Raw genomic sequence first — 18,829 nt, 5'->3', positions numbered from 1 at the left:
CAGCAGAGTTTAATAGCAAGTGAAAATAGCCCAGGGTTCAGGAAAACGTATTGAACAAAATGATTCCCTTCTCTTAGATTGTCCAAACAGTGTTAAACTGCTATGAGCCTGATTACCAGTCAGGTTCAGGGGTATTCAGGGGGACAACTAGACCTGAACCTCGAGGTTCTTAAGAATCCCAGCCAGGACCGGCTTGTGCACTGTTGGTCATTACAACAGTCTTTTTTGGCGCTCTACTCCCACATAAACGTATTCTCTATTAATTCCCTAACTATCACTCCCCAGCAATGCACCTAATCTCCCCAAAGAGCTTCTGTGACATACATTTCATTTTTTTATAGTGCCACTCATAGTTCACTCACACTCAGTTCTGTGATCTGCACGGTACACGTTCTTAGCAGCAGGAGCATTAACCCTCCATGCTACTTTAAGGTGAGTCAAAACTGCCACTAGACAAAAAGCACGGCGCCCCCCCCCCGCCCCCCACACCACCAAAGTCAATATCAGATGCAGGAGCACCGGTTGCATCGACTAAAGCCAGTCCTGCTCACAGCAATGGGGCAGGAAAAGCATTTCCAGAAATCGGGTCAGAGCTAACCTCTTAACCATTATATGAGGAAAAGAAACTTTCCCCAAATTACAGCAAGCAAAACAGTTAACAGATTTCTTTTAGATGATTTGAGGAAGAGTAGACTTTTTCTCTGAGAATATTTTGAAACTTTTGAGATCAAATTTGCTAACATGCCACAGACCATTATAGGACATTCATGAAATATTCTGGTACTTTCATAGTGCACCAGGGAAACCTGGCCTTTCCTAGGAGTAGATCGCAAGTTTTTTCAAATGTCCGAAGTCAGAAATTACTTCCACTATACAAAGGTCATCATTATTTCATGGGTGAGCCCCTTATCCCAAGGAGTACATTCAATATGACACTGCCAGAAATTTCATGTCATGGGTATCTCTAAAAATACCCTCCAGAAAAACACAGGTCATCCGTTTGCCATTGCCATCCCATATAAAATGAGTGCAGGAAATCTTATGACAAGAGTTACCTCAAATATCAGTTCCAACATTTTGAAATGGATCCACCTCCTATGCTAAGAATTAAGAGCATCATGTCACGGCCTTCTACCAGATGTGGTGGTGTGTGTTCTGTGTCTCTGCTGCTGGGTATGACTGGAATAGAGGCTTTCTCAGTTAGACAGTTCAAGTCCCCACAGTCAATGATGGTGTCTTATTAGAAGCATGTCAGGGCCTGCAGTTTGCCATGGGTAACACCTCCCATTCATATGCTATTAGTGTCCTTGTCCATAAGACAAGAATAACCTCTAGAATGCCAGACCAGCAGCACACCTGTATGCATAACACACATACACTAACACACACACATTCTCTCTCACATGCATTCTCTCTATATTGTTTGTACTCTTTCATACATTTGTACTGTCACCATCACACACAGACCCACTGCCACTCACACTTCAATTGGTCAATCTGCTTTTGTGTTCGAAAATCTTGCCCTGCTGCTTCTGCTATACCTGCCTTTCCTTTTAGTGAACCTTAATAAAAACATATCTTCCATACACCATTCAAAAATAATAATATATTGCCTTGTCAATGTTTGTTACAAGTATGATGTGAATAAAAAGTACATTTCCTTAAAATAGCTGCATTAGGCTTATATTTGGTTTCACGTGAGTATCAAGCAGTTACAGCATTGAAAAATAACTAATTCATGTTCTAGCGTACTATCACAGCATCCAACTGATCTTATGAAATGCTTGACTTCATCAACAACCATGGATTTTATCCAGTAACACTTTGTGTTTTGGGGTTTTGAGACCCAACTTACAATGAAAATAAAATTACTTATCCCGAAATGAAGTATTGTGAATGGAAAGCCCCGAATGGCTGAAAGTGTCACAATATCCTCAACCATACTCCAAAGATTCATCCCTAGGGCTGAGGCTTTGGGGTATGTATTGAGGATTGTGTGCCATCCCATTGTGCCATTCCACATTCTCAGTCCACTCTCCCCTCTTGCACCAGCCCTGTTGTTGCAGATGCAACTACGTAGACATCTAGTTACTTTGGAAAGAACGGGTATTTTGTGGGTGCCTTTGTAGAAATATGTGTATGTTCATGAGAGTTGTTGTAGGAGGGTGGATACCTGACTATGGTTACCCCAGATTTTTTGCCTAGTGTTTAGCTGGTTTTCGACTTAGTTGGCCTGGGATCCTGCTAATCAGGGTCCCAGGCTATCTGCTCTCTCCTTAAAATGGACTCCATGTACCCTAGGTGCATAACTAATTGGGATTGGATCAACTTATCAGCCCCTGTACAGTGTACTATAGGTACCCAGGGAAATGGTGCATCCAAGGCCTACCAGGGGCTGCAGCATATCTTTTGCCACCCCTGGCTGGCCATCCAAACAGACACAACTGTCTGATCATTCACCTGGGGCAAAGTGGTGTAATCACCCCTTGCTTGGATATAGTATACCTATATCTAAACCTATATCTGGACACATATAGGCCTATAAGTCACTCCTATGGCAGGCCTTAACAATCCTGGAGGCTGAGTGCTTGGTAATATGTGAGATGGTGCTCTGGCATGAGCTGAGCCTGTCTGCAGCTTTCGGAACCATGTCCTTATAGCTGTTCTGGGATATTGCCATACCATATACTATTAAGTGCATTATAATCCTCGTGGTTATTGCTAACTTTGGTTTGGCTTTATCAAAACATGTCGTGTAAGGTGTCATACACTTTGGAATACTACCACCTCGCCAGTTCTGGCGACGGGGGTAGCATTCCACCCTTCTAGAGGGAGAAGACATGTTAGTTTACTTAAAACGCGGTTAATCCTAACCAGAGCCTCAGCATCACAAACTGGATGCTGCTGCCACAGACACGGGTCTGGCCTCCTGCTGCTGACCGAAACTCCAGCAGGGGAGGCCTGGACAAAAGGTTTCCTGTCATAGAGAGGTGTTACATCTCCCCATCCACAGTCCCAGCAAATCTGAGACACGTGGAGGCGACGTGAAGCGTGGGGTCGGCCATCTTGAAAAGACTGCAAAGTGCTGACCGTGCAGCTTCCAAGGCACCCTTGAAGCTGTGCATTGGGGTTTGAGAAGCCCCAGCCCCGAGCTCGTGCATCGATGATCTCCCCTCCACACTCATAGAGTGCTGCGTGGGGCCCTTTTGCATTTTCCTGCTTGACGCGTTGGTCTGGTCACTTGCCCGTTGGCTAGTGGCCCCAGTACTGATGAACCTTTGAATTTGCTCTGCTAGTCTGGTTGCTCTAGACTGGCCCTCGCTCCCCTGAAAAGGAGCAACCTCTTTGACCCTGCTTGTCCGAGTAAGAAGCGATCTTCAAATCCTGCGTGGGTTGCATTTGCCAGGGCCTGTTAACTCTGATCCGGAAGCCGACACCGACGACAGCGAGAGCCTTCATGGGACAGCTTGTGATCCACTCCTGGACATCCTCGATGCCCCAGGGTCCACGTGGCAGTGGAGAAAAGCTTCTCGACACCCACCTGATTGCGCCCGACATCGCCTGGTTCCTTCCTGGTTCAATCCTGGTCACTGGCTAGTGACCCAGACTCTGTCCCCTCTGCTTTCAGGTACTCTACATCTTCGGTCCACCCTTGGATCCAAACGGACTCTTCTCTCCTGGCCGCCTGCAGCATCTTCATCTCCAGGCTCCATAGATCTCCACGACGAAACCCGAGTCACTTTGGCACCTATGCACCCGCTTCCTGTGGGTGAGGTAACGATCTAACACCGGTGCTCCTGTAGTGGTTTACACCTCTAGTGTCCTAGTTTAAAGTGGTTTAATTGTATTCCAGTTGGAAGACTTCCAAAACAGTAACTTTCTAACTTTTACGCACCATTGACTTTGCATTGGTGCATGCGTGTGCTTTCAGCGCTGCACCCGAATCCTGCGGGCTACTCCCGTCCTAACTGCTGTTAGTCCAGTGTAGTCCCAGCGATTCACAAGGCCCTAGGCCTTATCATTGTTCGAGAAGTGGTTCTTATACCACTTATTTAGTATATGGTTCGAATGGCCACCGGCCCTATCCATAATCATGCAACTTGTGTATGTTTAACTGTGCTTTTGTTTAAACGCTTGTGCCTCTGGACTCAAAGAGTACAGAGGATTATTCTAGTAATAAATACATATATTTTTATAATATATAACTTGTGCGGTGTCCTTTCATTTGATATTACAGCATTGTATATGATAAAACAGCTGGCTTCACATGCCCTCTTGAGTTAAGCCTAAGACTGCTTAGTCCATGCTACTCTTAGGATAGCTAGTCTATAAGGTTGACTTTACAACCACCACCATAAGGGATTGTTTGGACTGATACAAGGTGATCACTAGAATAGTGAACATCATACATCAGGCCAACTTCTCACATTGGTGTGCAGCGGTTGGGATTTGAGCTTGCTGTTGTTTTACCATTGCAATCTTTATATCAAATTGAAAGATCACATTAAGTACCATAGGTACTTATAAACAAAGTTTAGATTCTTAAGTTCTACTGAACTTAGTAGTTATAGACTAAAGGGCTTAGCACACCCTGACTACAACTCACTAGCAAGGTTCCAGTAGGAAAACTTATAGTGTAGGTAAGTGCATCACTTACACCTCACTAGAGTCATTTCTGGCACAGGTGAGCAAACCCGTCCTCTGCCTGTGACAGGTGACCTTACCAAGGCACCTTCCAACTATGACAACTTCAGCTTCAGGGACTTGAGTGCCTTGTGCACTACAAGGGGGCTGAAAAAGGGTGACAACCCTACCATTCCCATCCTGATAGGAATCCTAGAGAAGGATGATCTTGAGAAGTCTAAGGCAGGCCCCTCAGGGAATTCAGGAGGGGAAACCAATCCCCCAGATAATGAGACAACCACTCCCATAGTAGTAGATGACGAGGTGGGGGAGGATGAGGATTTAGATGATCAAGGGGATGACCAGGTCCAAGTTAGGAGGCTTAGCCAAGCTAACTTGAGCCTACATGGGGATGGAGAGGTGAGCCACCTCCCCAGACCCAATAGCAGAATCTTTCCTGGCAATAGAAGAGAGAGAGATCCCTTTCCAGGGAATCTAACCTTTCTAATGCCTCTAGAAACTGTCAAAGGGGAATGACTTCCCCTCAGAGAGAAGAGCATAAGGCTAGAATGAGGGCTGTCAAACTCCAGATAGAGAGGGAAGAGATAGCCCAAGCCCAAGCTAAACTTGCTTTAGCAAGGGAACAAAGATTGAGTGGACCAGATTACACTGGTGGCAGCATTATTCCTAAAGATAAAGACAGGCCCTATAAACATAGAACCCTGACAAAGATTGTGCCCCCCTACAAGGAAGGGGATGACATCCACAAATGGATGACTGCTCTGGAGAGGGCCTGCATGGTACAGCAGGTCCCTCAAAATCAGTGGGCAGCAATTTTATGGTACTCCTTGTCTGAGAAAGGGAGAGATAAGCTCCTCACTGTTAGACCTGAGGATGCTAAAAACTACACTGTCCTGAAGAGCGCTCTTATTGATGGGTTAACCTAACTACTGAGCAATAAAGGTTGTTGTTCAGAGATACCCAAAAAGCTCAGACTCAGGACTGGACTGATTTTGTAGATTGTGCTACTAAGGCTCTGGAAGGTTGGTTACTTGGTAGCAAAGTACATGACTATTCGGGATTGTATAATTTGATTATGAGGGAGCAGATCCTTAGTAATTGTCAAAACCAGCTTTTGCACCAGCACCTGGTGGACTTAGATCTGGCCTCTCCACAAGAATTGGGTAAGCGGGCAGACAAATGGGTCAGAACCAGGATTAGGCCTAAGAATCAGGGTAATGACCAAAAGAAGTATATTTCCAAGGTTCAAGAGAAAGGGGCGGATAAATCTAAAGACAAGTCTCCCACAGGGCCCCAAAACTCCAAGGATGGGGGTGGGTCCCAAAACACTTCCTCTAACCCAAAGAAACCTTACTGCCATGCCTGTAAGCAGACCGGCCACTGGAAAACAGATAGCTGTTGTCCAAAGAATAGCAATAAGGAAAATATTCCTCCAAGTAAAGCTCCAACACCTCCTGTTGCTGTTAGAAGTAATCCCCCAGGTGTTGGGAGAACCCCAAAGAATTTGGCTGGGTTTACTTTTGGAACTCCTGTAGACTCTGGCCTAACCAGGTCCCCAACTACAGCTACTCTTGTCTGTGAAAATGGCATGGGGTTTGCCAACTTCACTGCTTGCCCAAACACTTTGAGCAAGTACAGACAGGAACTCCTCATCAATGGTCAGAAAATTGAGGCCTATAGAGACACAGGGACTAGTATCACTATGGTGACTGAGAATCTAGTCCCCTCAAGGCAACTGTTACCTGGTGCCACATACCAGGTGACCAATATTGGTGGAGTGCAAACCAATCATCCCATGGCAGTAGTACATCTCAGCTGGGGAGGTGTCACTGGCCCAAAGAGAGTGGCAGTGTACACAAACTTGCCTGTAGATTGCCTACTGGGGAATGATCTGGTGATCTCAGCCTGGGCTGAGGTTGAACAAGAAACCCATTCTAAAATGGTAAATCTCCAGGGAAAGGTTAGTGGGCTGTGATGGCCACAGCCCCAATCCAAGATGTCCTTCCTGAAAAGGTTGGAAGGGCTGTGCCAGTCACAGCCCGATCTCAAGCAGACTCCTTACCTAGACAGATTAGCAGGGCTATGATGGTAACAGCCCATACCCAAACTGAGTCCCTTCCTGAAAAGGTTGGTGGGGCTGTGATGGCCACAGCCCAAACTCAAACAGATTCATGTGTTGTGAAGCCTGAGACTATGGATCACTCCACACAAGCAGAGAGCATTGAGGAGGAAGAGAAATCTCCCTCCCACCAGACTTTAGGAAAGGATCAGCCTCCTCAGGGAACTGATCTTACCCCTTGTGAAGAAACTGCCCCAGAGGTAGTCAGGCCTGGCCTGGCAGAGCCCCTGATGTCAGTGGACCCTTCCAAGGTGGGACCCAGTCTGGAGCAGGTAACCTGCCCCTCTCTACCTTGCGTTAGTCAGCCCAGGGCTACAAAGGTCAAGGAGGTCAGTGAGCCCCAAAGGGCCCCCTGTCCAATAAAACACCCCCATCAGCAGATTAGGGGCACCAAAGCTAGCAGCCCTAGCAAGGTGAAAAATTTAAAAACTCATGAGGGATCCCCCTTACCACTAGTTAGGGACATCCCCCAGATGGACACTGTTGGGCACAGCCAAACATGGGACCCAAAGGCCCCAAACCTGACCTGTCCCTCCAGTAAACCAACAAAAGGGACCCAGCCTCCAGCTGTAGGCAGCCAGAGGTTGACCCTGAGAGCACAGTGCAACTCAGTCAAGGAAAGAAAGGCACACATTGTCAAGATTACGCTCCACAGGATCCGGTTGTTGCTATTAGGGGTCCACCTCCAAATGTTACCAACACCCTGATCTTAGAATACAGGGAGTTCGAACCACTAGGCGAGGGATAAAAGGGAAGAGGAAGGATCTGCTGGGACAAAGGCTCTGAAATGACACAAGAACAGAATACAATGTTATACAAGGCATATAAGTGAAACAGCTACTCTCATAAATTCTCGCTATGAGGAAATAGTCTGATGACCCATAAACACACCTTAAACAAGGAGCCAACCTGCATTCAGTAGATCAAGAAAAGAAACAAAAGAAACGAATTAGCTCAGTTCTCTACTCTTGAATAAGAAACTTCTGTATTCAATAATCGGTGAGACTTTCTGGCTTTCTATAACCATAAGGAGTTCAGCAAGAACAAAAGACCTCCAGTAATCTTTTGACAGTATCAAGGTTCCAAGTTCCTGGAATATTGTATAGCCATATTCCGTCTAGGATAAGGATAAGTAGTTTTAAACCAATAAAGTACGTCTTACACACGGCAGAACGTAGTAGCCACCACAATTCTCCGCTGTACCAATGTGAAAAAGAACTTGCACGGATTCACGGCAGTAAGTGGTCCCCAAACACACCTTACTCCGCTACAAACGTAGATATGATTAATCATACACGGTAACGCGTGGCAGACACTCACTGCGTTCCGCAATCAGGAATGAAGCATCCAACGTCACGGCAACATGTAGAAACTCCACTATGTTCCACAACGTATCAAACAGATGACAGAGTACCAAACGGTAACGCGTGGCCAGCTGACACACCGCGTTCCGGTACTAGAAGGAGGGCACAGCCGCTCAGTATAATTCACCAACCACGGTGAACGAAGGAGACAAGAGATCTGTATGCGCTGACAACATCCCAGGAAGCAGGAAACAAACAGAATTACGCTCAGTCGATTCAGCGCGTGAGGTCAATAAGTACCTCCCTCAGTGAAGGCTCATGGGAGTTGTAGTTTTCGGCATCAGGTAGGCGTGAGGGGAATCTGAATCCTGACAGTAGGTCCTCCTCCTCAGCGCCTCCTAGGACCAGGCTTAGCCGGGAACCTCGCATGAAAGCGACGCACAGCAGCAGGAGCATGGACATTGTGACAAGGCTCCCAAGTGTCATTCTCGGCAGAATACCCTTTCCAAGCGATCAAGTACCACAGAACACCACGCTTCCACCTTGAGTCTCGTATACATCTCACTTCTTACTCCTCCCCTCCATCGACTGGAACTGGAGGAGTGGCTCTGCGAACACATGATAAAGCAGGTTTCAGAAGGCTACTGTGGAAAAGAGGGTGTATTCGAAGACTAGCAGGTAGCCTTAACTTGAAAGACACAGGGTTCACTTTCTTTATGATGACGTATGGACCAATGAAACGAGGATGAAACACACTGCGCAGCTTAAACCGGATGTTTCTAGTAGAGAGCCAGACCTTATCCCCAACCTGATATTCTGGACCATCCCTACGATGCACATCAGCCCATCGTTTGTACTCCACCTTAGCCTTGATCGGATATTTAGTAAGCCGCTTCTGTACAGAGTGTAGTTTCCTCATTCTGCTATAAACAGAGGGCTGATTAGACATACTCTCAGGGATGTTTACAGGAAGGATGTTAGCGTCTACTCCATAGGTTGCATAAAAAGGAGACACCCCCGCAGAACAATGTCATGCGTTGTTGTAAGCTAATTCAGCCATCCACAACAACGACACCCAGGAGTCCTGTGTGGAAGTTGCATAACAACGAAGATATTTCTTCAGAGTCTGGTTCAGCCTCTCCGTTTGCCCATCTGTTTCAGGATGAAAGCTCGTGGACAACGAAGACTTAATATGCAATGCTGAGCACCAATGTTTCCAGAATCTGGCAACGAACTGGGGGCCTCTGTCAGACACAATTACCTCAGGTACTCCGTGCAAACGAATCACTTCCGTGAGGAGCAGTTGTGCCGTTTGACCAGCCGTAGGAAGATTGATGCAGGCTATGAAGTGCCCAAGTTTGGTTAGGCTGTCAATCACCACCAGGATGGCTGACTTGCCCTGATCGGGTAGCAAACCCGTAACAAAGTCTAAACTGAGTGTTTGCCAGGGTTTCCTAGGCATTGGCATGGTTATCAGTTTACCTCTCTTCCTTCCACTATCGTTCTTGGATCTTGCACAAACATCACATTGGGCAACCCATAACGTAACATCCTTTCTTAGTGTTGACCACCAAAAGTGTCTCTGAACCAAGTGTATTGTCTTAAGCGCTCCCTGATGACCGGCCAGCGGAGCCACATGACACCACTGGAACGCATTCTTCTGTAAGGCGACGGAGGGCAAAAACAACTGAGCGTTAACGAAAGGCAGTCCCTGTTTTATGGATCGTATAATGTCCTTGGCAGCCCAGGAATCCCAAAGAGGTAGGGTTTTAGTGTTCCTTATCTTATCTAGGAAATTCTCCGCGCTCAAGACACAAACCCCCTTCGTGGGTTCTATTATGGAGTCCATAACAGGAGTAGTCGAGGGATTCCCCTCCTCTTGTCTGGACAGCGCATCGATGTTCTCACAACCAGGTCTGAAGGTAATGACGAAATCGTATTCCGCAAAAAATAACATCCATCTCATCTGCCGTTGAGACAGATGTCTGGCTGTTTGCATATACTGAAGATTACGGTGGTCTGAATACACCGTCACAGGGTATTCAGCCCCATAAGGTATTGTCTCCATTCCTGGAATGCTCTTTTTACCACCAAGAGTTCTTTTTCAGATATCGTATAGTTCTTCTCAGCCGGGTTCAATTTCCTGGACAGGTAGGCCACCGGATGTAGTTGTCCGGTCTCCGGATCTCTTTATGATAGAATGGCCCGAGTGCTTCATCTGAAGCGTCCGCTTCAACGATGAAAGGCAACTCGGGCTTAGGATGGGCCAACACTGGAGCGGAGGTAAATGCTTCCTTCAAACACACAAAGGCATGATCAGCCTCACGTGACCAACAAAAACCCGCTCCCTTTCGGAGCAAACGTGTCAAGGGTACTGCCATCTGAGAAAAATGCACTATAAAGCATCTATAGTAATTAGCAAATCCTAAGAAGCTCTGTACTTCTTTTACAGTCTTGGGAGTAGGCCATTCTTGGACTGCTAAAACTTTACGATCAGACATACGCAAACCCTCCGGGTGTAACATAACCCCCAGAAATTCAACGGAATCCACTCCAAACTCGCACTTACTCAACTTGCAGTACAATTTATGTTCCCTCAACTTCTGGAGCACCATGATGACCTGAGCTGTGTGTGTATCAACCTCCTCAGAGTAAACCAAGATGTTGTCTATATACACCACTACGCAGATGTCTATGTACTCTCTCAACACATCATTCAGAAAAAACTGAAATGCGGCAGGGGCGTTACACAGCCCAAAAGGCATGACAAGATATTCATACAAGCCATAATGGGTCTTAAATGCGGTCTTCCACTCGTCCCCTGCCCTGATGCGAACCAAATGGTATGCCCCTCGGAGGTCTAGTCTCGTGTATATTTTTGCATTACGAACCTGATCCAGCAACACAGTAATGAGGGGTAAAGGAAATCGATTCCGAATAGTGATCTTGTTGAGCTTGCGGTAATCCACGCAAGCCCTCAGTTCACCATTAGTCTTTGAAATAAAAAACAAAGAAGAAGCTGAGGGTGAGCGGGAAGGTCTGATAAAGCCTATTCTCACAGTGTTCTAAATAATCCTTTAGGTGTTTTGTTTCTGGGACAGATAAAGCATAGACTCTACAAGTAGGAATTATGGCTCCATCCACCAACTCAATACGACAATCGTATTCCCTGTGTGGAGGTAACTGCTCCACCATAACTTCGCTAAATACATCCTGGTACTCTTGATAGCACTGAGGCAGGACCACCACCTTTTCTGCTGCAGTTGCTATACAGTGTGAGTTCAATAACGCTGCCACTTGTGGGTTTTGTTCGATTAGGATATGTTCCCTACAACTAGGATCTTCAAACTGCAAGGTCTTTTTCCCCCAATCGACAGAGGGATTGTGATGGCTCAGCCACGGCATACCCAGGATCACTTCATATTGGGGTGCGTCTATAATGTTCAGGCTTAACTCTTCTCGATGAGCTCCCCCTGTTACTGTCACGGACAATACTATATATTCCATACGTTCCGTTATGAGACCTGATTTCAATGGCTGGCCATCCACCACCCATACTTCTCCGGACTGTCTCTATGTACACTATGCAGAGCCAATGAGGAGACTAAACCACTATCCACAAAGTTCCCTGTGGCTCCTGAATCAACCATCACCATTACTTGATGAACATGAGCGTGACTTTCTAGGGTCATGGGAAGCACTATGTGGGATTCATGTTCCTGTATAACAGAGGCTGCTTGCTTGGATATAGTAAACCTATATCTAAACCTATATCTGGACACATATAGGCCTATAAGTCACTCCTATGGCAGGCCTTAACAATCCTGGAGGCAGAGTGCTGGGTATTATGTGAGATGGTGCTCTGGCATGAGCTGAGCCTGTCTGCAGCTTTCGGAACCAAGTCCTTACAGCTGTTCTGGGATATTGCCATACCATATACTCTTAAGTGCATTATAATCCTCGCAGTTATTGCTAACTTTAGTTTGGCTTTATCAAAACATGTCGTGTAAGGTGTCATACACTTTGGAATACTACCCCCTCGCCAGTTCTGGTGACGGGGGTAGCATTCCACCCTTCTAGAGGGAGAAGACATGTTACTTTACTTAAAACGTGGTTAATCCTAACCAGAGCCTCAGCATCACAAACTGGATGCTGCTGCCACAGACACGGGTCTGGCCTCGTACTGCAGACCGAAACTCCGGTTGGGGAGGCCTGGACAAAAGGTTTCCTGTCACAGGGAGGTGTTACACCACCTCAGACAGGAGATAGTGGATTGAGGCAGGCAGGGCGAGTGAAACTAGACACTGCCTGGGGCGAACAAGGCTCCCCATGCATAGCCCAGTTCAAACCGGTGCTGGGACACTCCAGTCCCAGCTCTGGCGCGAAACTGGACAAAGGGAAAGGGGTGTAACCACCCCCTTCCTGGGTCCCACCCATAGGAGAGACCTAGCAGGTAATCCAGCCCCTTGATTTGGAATAAAGGTTGGAGCTGTGCCCAGGAGCATTAGATTATCCTGACTGAAACTTTAATACAGAACTCTGGACCCTTCAACATCCCACTCAACGTGGAAGACTGAAGAATCTCCCTTGTGGTCAAGGAGTGACCACCCTGTGCAAACAGGCACCATCCAGCGCCCAACGGTTTGCTTTGTTGCAGTTCCGGCCAGAACTCGAGCGACAGAGATCAACAAGACCCAGCTTCCCTGACATCTAACAGCCCGATCCACAGTCCCAGCGAATCTGAGACCCATGGAGGCGACGTGAAGTGTGGGGCCGGCCATCTTGAAAAGACTGCGAAGTGCTGACCGTGCAGCTCCCAAGGCACCCTCGAAGCTGGGCATTGGGGTTTGAAAAGCCCCAGCCTCGAGCATCTCGTGCACCGAAGATCTACCCTCCACACTCATCGAGTGCTGCATGGGGCCCTTTTGCATTTTCCTTCTTGACGCGTTGGTCCGGTCACTTGCCCGTGTGCTAGTGGCCCCAGTACCGACGAACCTTTGAATTTGCTCTCCTAGTCTGGTTGCTCCCGACTGGTCCTCGCTCCCCTGAAAAGGAGCAGCCTCTCTGACCTTGCTGGTCCGAGTAAGAAGCGATCTTCAAATCCTGCGTGGGTTGCATTTGCCAAGTCCTGTAAACTCTGATCCGGAAGCCGATACCGCCAACAGCAAGAGCCTTTGTGGTACAACTTGTGATCCACTCCTGAACATCCTTGATGCCCCAGAGTCTACGTGGCAGCGGAGACAAGCTTCTCAACAACCACCTGATTGAGCCCGACATCGCCTGGTTCCTTCCTGGTTCCAGCCTAGTCACTGGCTAGTGACCCAGACTCTGTCCCTTCTGCTTTCAGGTACTCTACATCTTCGATCCACCCTTGGATCCAACCGGACTCTTCTCTCCTGGCCGCCTGCAGCATCTTCATCTCCAGGCTCCATAGATCTCCACGACGAAACCCGAGACACTTTGGCACCTATGCACCCGCTTCCTGTGGGTGAGGTAACGATCTAACACCGGTGCTCCTGTAGTGGTTTACACCTCTAGTGTCCTAGTTTAAAGTGGTTTAATTGTATTCCAGTCGGAAGACTTCCAAAACAGTAACTTTCTAACTTTTACGCACCATTGACTTTGCATTGGTGCATGCGTGTGCTTTTAGCGCTGCACCCGAATCCTGCGGGCTACTCCCGTCCTAACTGCTGTTAGTCCAGTGTAGTCCCAGCAATTCACAAGGCCCTAGGCCTTACCATTGTTCGAGAAGTGGTTCTTATGCCACTTATTTAGTATATGGTTTGAGTGGCCATCAGCCCTATCCATAATCGTGCAACTTGTGTATGTTTAACTGTGCTTTTGTTTAAACGCTTGTGCCTCTGGACTCAAAGAGTACAGAGGATTATTCTAGTAATAAATACATATATTTTTATAATATATAACTTGTGTGGTGTCCTTTAATTTGATATTACAGGATTGTATATGGTAAAACAGCTGGCTTCACATGCCCTATTGAGTTAAGCCTAACACTGCTTAGTCCATACTACCCTTAGGATAGCTAGTCTATAAGGTTGACTTTACAACCACCACCATAAGGGATTGTTTGGACTGATACAAGGTGATCACTAGAATAGTGAACATCATACATCAGGCCAACTTCTCACAGTTGTGTAATGTTTATATGTGCAGAGTAAGAGGTGTGCTCATGTAAGTGCTGGGTGATGGTGAATACTGTGAGTGAGTGCAGCATGAGTGGTGCGAGTGTAGGATGAAAAATGTGCTGATGTGAGTGTTGGGTGAGCTGCATGAATGCAATGTAAGAGGAGGGCCCATGTGAGTGTGGCGTGAGAGGAGTGCATGCATATTGAGTGGAGTGAGCACAGGGTAGTGTGAGTGGTGTAAATGCAGGGTGAGTGGTGTACCTGTGTGTGGTGTGGGGAGTGCGGTGAGAGTGAAGGGTCATCTAAGAGAGTGACTGGTGAGTGCAGGGTGAGAGGCGTTAGTGGAGAGTGAGTGGTGTGTCTCTATAAGTTCCGGCAGACTATTGTCCCTGTGTGCAGGAAGGATGAACAGAGTGTCTATATGAATGCAGACTGAGAGGTTTGTTTGTATGATTGCAGGGTGAGAGAAGGAAGTGCAGGTTGAGTGGTATGATTCGAGGGTGAGTGCTGTGCTTGTTTGTGTGGTGTGAGCGTATGATGAGTGCTGTGCCCATGTGAGTGAAGGGTGAGCTCTGTGAGAGGAGTGCCTATGAGAGCACAGTGAGCGATGTGACAGTGTGAGAGTAGGATGAGATGAGTGACTGCAAGGTGAGTGATGTGATAGATGAGTTTGGGTGTGAGTGAAAGTGCAGAGTGGGAGGAACAAGTGCTTGGTGAGTGATGTACTTGTTTGAGTGAGATTGCAGAGTGAGACTTGAAAGTGACAGGTGAGTGAAGTGTCACATGAGTACAGGGTGAGTAGTATGCCCGTGTAAGAGCAGGATGAGAAACATGAGTGCATGGTGAGTGGTATGAGTTCAGGGTGATTACAGTGAGTTCAGGGTGAGTGGTCTGCTCATGTGACCTCAGGGTAAGATAAGGATGAGCGGTGTGAGTCCAGAGTAACAGCATGAGTGCAGGGTGAACTGTGAAAGTGAGTATAGTGTTGTTTGCATGTAGGGTGAGTGGTGTGCTTGTGTGAGTGCAGGGTAGAAGGTGGGTGAATAGCGTGAATGCACAGCGAGCAGTGGGGGTGCAGTGTGATTGCTGTGAGAGCAGGGTGATCATGAAAGTGAAAGGTGAGCAGGCGAATGATGAGTCAGTTTTCTGAATGGAGGATTTATTCCCAGACACCTGGAATAACTTGCCATTGTATTGACGGCTGGCGTAGGGTTTCAGATATAAGTGAAACTATTGCTATGATGCCATCAATCAGGAATGGAGGGTGGAGGAAAAGATATGTTGCTGATCCTGCAATAAACTTTGAGTCTTGTGGTTAGGGTTGCCAGCTGACCGGATTTTGGCAGCACTGGTATTTTGTTGTCCCATCCAGTACAAAAATAATCAAAATCGCCTAAAGCCGGTATTTTTAGGACTCATCTGTGCAGACTTCAAATAGCAAATATAAATAGAAAGCCCTTTTAAATGTGTTGTTGGGCTGCACTAATGATCAATGATTAATAATAATTAAAGGAAACAAACACAGAAAAAAGTCATGTTACCAATTAATACATACCATTTTATTTACTACCCTATTTAGTGTCAAGGTGAGACCTTTGAAGACTCTTTAAACAATAACAAATAGCCAGTATTTTTCTTTTGAAAAGGTGGCATCCTTACTCATGAGATGCCTTTTCACTAAATGCATTCTCTCATTGTGGCAGTAAAAATAAAATACAAATGTAAGGAATTGGCACACTGGGGACCCAAGGAGTAATAAATCAATCAATCAATCACAAAAAATTTGTATAGCGCGCTACTCACCCGTAAGGGTCTCAAGGCGCTGGGGGGGGGGGGGGGTCGCTACTGCTCAACAGCCAGGTCTTGAGTTGTTTCCTGAAGGAGAGGTGATCCTGGGTCAGCCGTAGGTGTGTGGGGAGGGAGTTCCATGTCTTGGCTGCCAGGTAGGACAAAGGATCTTCCTCCGACGGTGGATTTCCGAATTCTTGGGACGGAGGCGAGGGCGAGGCTGGCGGATCGGAGCTGGCGGGTGGGTGTGTAGAAGGTGAGGCGGCTGTTGAGGTACTTTCGGCCCATGTCATGGAGAGCCTTGTGTGCGTGGGTGAGGAGTCTGAAAGTGATCCTCTTGTTGACGGGGAGCCAGTGCAGGTCTTTCAGGTAGGCAGAGATGTGGCTGCGGCGCAGGATGTCCAGGATGAGTCATGCTGAGGCGTTCTGGATGCGCTGGAGTCTTTTCTGAAGTTTGGCTGTGGTTCCAGCGTAGAGGGTGTTCCCGTAGTCCAGACAGCTGGCGATGAGGGCTGGGGTGACCGTCTTCCTGGTTTCGGTGGGGATCCATCTGAAGATCTTTCGTAGCATGCGCAGGGTGTTGAAGCAGGATGATGAAACTGCGTTCACTTGCTTGGTCATCGTGAGGGAGGAGTCCAGTATGACGCCAAGGTTGCGTGTGTGGTCCGTTGGTTTGGGTGTACTGCCCAGAGCAGTGGGCCACCAGGAGTCGTCCCAGGCGGAGGGGGATGGTCCGAGGATGAGGACTTCCGTCTTGTCTGAGTTCAGTTTCAGACGGCTGATCTTCATCCATTCCGCGACGTCTATCATTCCTTCCTGTAGGTTGACTTTGGCGGTGGCGGGGTCGTTGGTGAGGGAGAGGATCAGCAGGGTGTCGTCGGCGTAGGAGATGATGTTGAGGTTGTGTTGGCGGGCAATGGTTGCGAGGGGACTCATGTAGATGTTGAAGAGGATGGGGCTGAGTGAGGATCCTTGCGGGACGCCGCAGATGACTTCGGTGGCCACGGAACGGAACGGGGGGAGGCGGACTCTCTGGGTTCTTCCGGAGAGGAATGAGATGATCCACTCCAGGGCCGCTCCTTGGATTCCTGTGTTGCCGAGGCGCTGTATCAGGGTGCGGTGGCAGACGGTGTCGAAGGCTGCTGAGAGGTCCAGGAGGATGAGGGCAGCCATTTCCCCGTTGTCGAGCAGGGACCTGATGTCGTTGGTGGCTGCGATGAGGGTGGTCTCGGTGCTGTGGTTTGCTCGGAAGCCGGACTGTGTGGGGTCGAGGGATCCATTGGTCTAGAGGAAGGCGGAGAGTTGTCTGTTGACGGTCTTCTCGATGACTTTGGCTGGAAAGGGGAGGAGCGAGATGGGGCGGAAGTTCTTCAGGTCCGTGGGGTCCGCGGTGGGTTTCTTGAGGAGGGCGCTCAGCTCAGCATGTTTCCAGCTCTCCGGGAAGGTGGCGGATGCGAAGGAGCTGTTGATGATGTTCCGGAGTTGGGGTGCGATGATGGAGTCGGCTTTGTTGAAGATGTGGTGTGGGCAGGGGTGGGTGGGGGAGCCGGAGTGGATGGTGTTCATCATGCGGGTGGTGTCTTCGGTGCTGACAGGGGTCCAGGTGCAGAGGGTGGTGGATGGGGGCGCTGGTTTGGCGGTTGGGTGCGTGGTTTGTGCGCCGAAGCTGTTGTGAATGTCGGCGATCTTGCGGTGGAGTACTGGAACCAGTGGGGGGATAAAAGGAAAGCTTCCATAACCAGATCACAAAAGGCATGTAAATATCTAAATGGTCTTTTAAAGACCTTTGTAAAACTCTAGTTGGTCTAAGATAAGACTCCAGGCACTGTCCAGCCGATGCCAGAGCAACTTGAGCTGCAGGATAATTATCTCGATGTAGGGTTTTTAACCCATTTACCGCGGCGATAATTTTGCCACAGTGCGGGGCGTTCTATTATGTGGGCGGGGCAGCATTGGCCAACAGACGTGCACAGCACTACGAAGGTAGTGCTCGCGACGGCCGTTGGCCGACAGCAGCAACAAAAGGGTTAAATAAACAGGAAGCTTGGCGCTCAGGCTGATGTGCGTGAAGTGTGTGAATGAAGAGAGTAAAAACGGTGCTGCCAGGTCGGGGGGAAATACCCTGTAACACCCGTGGATGTGTGGGTCGTGAAACCAGTAGAGCTGCAGGATCCCAGGCTGAGACACAAACCCCGGGGGGCACCAAAGCCCCTTCAGCCCTATGGTCATTGCGTGCCTGGTGGTATTCACTGGTGGGATATTACTCCACTTGATCACAAATGGCCCAGAGTTCCTCTCCAATCATTCCAACACCCATCCAGCCACCCCCGAGTCACAGGGAAGCCAATGCTACTATTAATCATTTTCTCAGAGCTTTAAACTACTAAGAAAATGGAAAAGGAAGCAGAATTATACAGAGTAATTTTATGGATGCACAGTTATTCCTCATTCCAAGGGCTCGAACTCATAATGAGCATGGTGAGAAATTGGCAGACAGTGACAATTCAGGCTGCTGGGAATCTGTGAACAGAATTCCGCTTAAGTCGACATTGGGGTATATGTCGTTGTTTTAGCATTTACTTGCAAATATATTGTATCCACGCTGCCAGCTATCAAGCTATCATCTATGTAAGTAGATGTGGAATTTCGAATAGTAAATCAATAATCTCCAGTATGTACTTACTGTAACAATATGATGGTAGTCGATATCGTCGATGTAATATCTTTCCAAATAAACAATAAAAACAATATACTGTGAAATACATTCGATCAAACTAAAAATCAAACTTTCATTGTACAATTGTGTAACAAGCATAGTGCCCATCAATGTA

This window comes from Lissotriton helveticus, chromosome 8 (genome assembly GCF_964261635.1).
Source record: "Lissotriton helveticus chromosome 8, aLisHel1.1, whole genome shotgun sequence".
Taxonomy (NCBI): domain Eukaryota; kingdom Metazoa; phylum Chordata; class Amphibia; order Caudata; family Salamandridae; genus Lissotriton; species Lissotriton helveticus.
Note: the sequence above shows the minus strand (reverse complement) of the source record.